Source organism: Cynocephalus volans, chromosome 2, assembly GCF_027409185.1.
Source record: "Cynocephalus volans isolate mCynVol1 chromosome 2, mCynVol1.pri, whole genome shotgun sequence".
Classification (NCBI taxonomy): Eukaryota; Metazoa; Chordata; class Mammalia; order Dermoptera; family Cynocephalidae; genus Cynocephalus; species Cynocephalus volans.
This window is the reverse complement of record NC_084461.1, coordinates 132,412,984-132,417,588: the sequence shown is the minus strand read 5'-3', so window position 1 is coordinate 132,417,588 and position 4,605 is coordinate 132,412,984.

Below are 4,605 nucleotides of genomic sequence, written 5' to 3'. Positions count from 1 at the left end.
GCTAGTGTTACTTAGATGCAAAAACCAGACCAAAACATGACAAGAAAACTACAGACCAATATCTCTTATGAATTATAAACACAGAAATCCTCAGCAAAATATTAGCAAACAGAATCCAGCAATGTATAGGAAGAATTATATACCATGACCAAGTAGGATTTATCCCAGGAACACAAAGTCAGATTAACATCTGAAAGTCAATTAACATGATACAGATTGTCAATAAAATAAAGGACATGCAGATCCCCCTACCAGCCAGCTACCAACAACAAACAAACAAAAAAAAGTAGAATAAAGGACAGAAACCACATGACTGATCATCTCAATAGATACGGAAAAAGGATTTGACAAAACTCACACCCCTTTATGATAAGAACACTCAGCAAGCTAGGAATAGAAGGCAATGTCTTCAGCCTGATAGAGGGCATCTACAGCAAACCCACAGCTAAATCAGAGCGGTGAGAGACCAAATGCTTCCCCCGAGATCAGCAGCAAGATGAAGATGCCCACTCTCGCCACTTCTATTGAATATTGTACTTGAGGCAATTAAAGAAGAAAACAGAATAAAAGGCACCCAGATTGGAAAAAAAAGTAAAAACTATCTGTTTAATTCACTTTTTTGACTAGTATCTGTTCCTCACAGTGGGCAGGAATTAATCCATTTTGGCACACTTACTAATTGCCTTTAGAGATGTAAAGTCCTACCCTGGACTCGGTGGACACAGCAATTAAGGAGCTTCTAGACAGTTTGGGGAATGGAGACCAGCAAACAAAATGATGTGGAAAGTGACCTTTGCCATGTGAGGGTGCAGATGAGAAGGGTCTGTTGGCGCTCAGAGGGAAGGGGGATTGCTTTTGGCTGGAGCTAGAGCAAAGGAGTCTCCTAAAGTTGGAGCATTAGAGCTGAGCCTCAGGTGTTGGGAAGGATTTCACCAAGTTGACAGAATAACAAGAGCAAGTTTACTTAGTCCTAAAGGCCCACAGCATTATCAGGCACCGGAGTGCCCAGAGTGGCTTCAGGGGGTGGTGAGTGAGAGGAGAGCTGGGAGAGGGGTCTGGCCAGGTGAACTGAAGCTTCAGCGCTGCACTGAGAGCTGAGGCTTCAGTTGAAGGCTTTGAAGGTGTTTGAGCACAGAGGGAACCTGAGCAGTTATCATTTGGATATGCAGACTCCTATGTTTCCTTCATAAACTTAGATGATAAAATCTTCTGGAGAGCTTGATAAAATGCAGATCTCCACACTTAGTTACAGGAAATTTTGATTGAGTCATTCTGGGAAGCGTTGGTGGACGGCTGGGTGGTGACAGAGGAAAGATGGTATGGTTTTGATCTGTGTCCCTCACATCAGGGCTGACTGAGCCTCATCTCATTCTAAGTCCTCTGTCTACAGTGTGTCAAAACTTAAGTCCTTTAGTTGTGTCAGGGGCGGGGTTGGTAGATAAACAAAGCATGTTATATTTCCTATGGTGTGATACGTGGATGGGTCCAAGGGGAAATATCTCCTATTCCTGGTGACCCCGACCCCAATGAACCCAGCTCAGAACTCAGGGGACTGTTGTCCTCCCCTCTCTCCTTCCAGATTCATGGGTGCTGGGGTGAGGCAGCCTGGCCAACTGGTTTAAACTTTGGCCTGGTGTTATCACTTTTCCTGAGAAACTGAAAAGTGGCCAAGCAATTCAAAAGTCTTTCATGACCAGGAGGATAAAAGTCAGTTCCAGCCATTAGCTATTGATTCCTCCTCACCACACCTTGAGCGAGATCTTTGCACTGGTTTGCAGAGAGGGCCCTGTATGATGCCAGGATGTCTAATCAGATGACCAAATAAACTTGTTCAGAGACAAAAGGCTTCTAAATTCCCACCCACTAATGGTGTGTGTGCTGGAGTGGAGTAGAGGGTCTCAATGTCCTGTCCCTCAGAGGACAGATCCACACTTAAAACCAGGATTCTAGGGCCGGCCTGTGGCTCACTTGGGAGAGCATGGTGCTGACAACACCAAGTCAAGGGTTAAGATCCCCTTACCAGTCATCTTTAAAAAAACAAAAACAAAAACAAAACCAGGATTCATCCTCTCCTGGGAGGAGTGTCAGTGGAAATCTGTATCAAGAACTTTAAAAAGGTCTAGACCTTTTTGTCCAGCAATTCTATTTCTGGGAATCTCTTGTAAGGAATTAATCCTCAATATGAACAAGACTGTAGACACTGAGGTGTTCAATGCAGCATTATCTAGGCTAACTGAAGAGCAAAATCAACCATGTCTAAGTTAGCAAGAGTTGAATTGCTAACATTTGCTGCATTAGGCTGTTGGCAGAGCATTTTACCTGCACTGTCTCACTGAATCCTTACATAGATACTGGTATTGTTTCCATTTTGCGGGTAAGGAAACTGGGGCACAGAGAGGTTAAATGACATGCCCAAGATTACAGATCTGGTGGCACATCAGAGTCAGGACTTATAGCAACATGAAAAAATGCTTCTGTTCATATTGTTTTTTTTAAAAAAGGATCAAAATTGATGTATGAAATGATCACAACTATATTAAGCAATAATGATAAAAATGACTCAGAGATTTATTTTTAAAGACCTCAAAGAAATATTCCGAAATACTAGAGATTCTCTTTAGGTACTGCGTGTATGGGCGTTTTGTGACATTTTTAGCAGGGGGCAGAAGGGGTAGATGGTTTCTACTTTTTGTTGCTTTCCACAATGGTATATTTTTATAATTCAGGAGGAAAAATTAACATTTTGTTTGTTTTTAAACAGGAATATAGAATGGATATCTTGAAATAGTGGTTCTCAAATTAAGGGATTTCAGGCAATACAGGAGCTATCTGGACAGTAGGAACCTTGTTGCGGTAGCTCCCAGTAGATTGTGGAAAAGTTTTTGACTGGCGCACTTTGATTTGACCCAGCATCACCTCAGATGTGTGCAGAGAATAGCAGAGCAGAGAAACCAGGATGTGGAAAGGCTCAGAAAACAAGCCTTGGGAGAAAAACTCCAAACTGTTCATCCTAGATCATGTAGGCAGCCCAAACAGGTTTTCCAGTGGCATGTCTGGGCACAGGGAGGCTGGGGGTCTCTGCAGGGTGGGGATGGGCAGTCAAACATCAGTGTCCCTCCATGGAGGCCACACCAGCAGGGGCAGGAAGGGTGGTCCAGGGGCTGGCCCACTTCTCAGTCTCCATGAGGTCTCCCCACCTGCCTGTCCCCTTTTAAAAAATGGACTGTTATAGCTTGCTCAACCTAACATAAAGCAGGAATGAAACATTCCTTTGAAAACTTTATTTTTATAAGGGTACTTCAAAAAGTTCATGGAAAGATTTGTATTGCTTTTTAATTCTATTTTCTATAATATACTATCAGAGTAACAACTCTGTGCTTGTTGGATAAACACAGCTTTAAAACAGCCCCTATGCCCCTCCTGGGAGGAATCTGGAAGCACCCCGTTCCCCTGACCCGCCCTGGTTCTCCACAGGGTGTCCGTCCCAAGGGTTAGTGGCTTGGCAGGCTGGGCAGGCTGTGCGCAGGACAGGCAGGGCCTGGGCCAAGGAGGCTGTAGAGATCAGGGCCATAGGGGAAGCGTGCAGGGGTCCATGGAGGTCAAGGTCAGCACAGTACTGCTTCACCAGCTGCCTAAAACCCATGGCTTTATGTTTAAAAACTCAGTTAAGGCTGGTCAGTTAGCTCTGTTGGTTAGAGCGCAGCCTTAGAGCCCAAAGATCACAGGTTTGGATCCCTGTACTGGCCAGCCACCAAAAAACAACACCCCCCCCCCTCCCCAGTTAATTACAGATGTTTTCCTACATAAAATAATATAGCATTATGGAAAATTTAGGGGAAGAAAATCAACAGGGAAGTAAAAAAAAAGGTATCATTTCTCTGATGCTTTTATTTTTAAATACATTTCACTACAAATGTATTTTCCCTTTGAAAGTAAGCTGGGAGGAGTATTCTGTGTTTGAGTGTGTTAAGGAATAGCTGTTATTTTTACATGTTAAGTAATGTCTGTTGTAAAAGTTTGGTAAATAAAAAATAGGGCAGAAACCAAAAAAAGTTTTATATCTTACCTAAAAATCTTTTATCTCACTTTTCAGGAACTTTGTTTTTATGACATAAAGCAGGTTCTCAGGAAGAAAATGTATGTCTTTGAAAGTATGTACTACCAAATACAAAAGGCACAGAGATAGGTACATAGAGTGGCAAGTCAGTTTCCTTCTTTCTGCCCTTGTTTCCCAGCCACTCACTTCCCTTCCCTGGGGAAAAGCATTCTTGCTGGTTTTTAAATTCACTTTGGCAGACAGTATCTTTACATTTGCAAATGTATGTGTATACACTCATTAGTAATTATGTGTGTACAAGTATGTGCAGGCAGGTGAATGTAATTATACTAACTGTGGGATTCTGTTCTCAATCTTGATTTTTATACACGGTATCTTGGGGATCTTTCCATAGGACATACAAAGAGTTCTGTTTGCTGGGGACATCCATCCTGTTGCCCTAAAGTGTTCTTGGTATCTAGCCAGGCACTAGCCTGACACTAGCAAGGCCTGCATCTCCAAGTGCATGTGAGAGACGAGGGGTGGCAGGGGCTCAAGGGCTGCCTTGC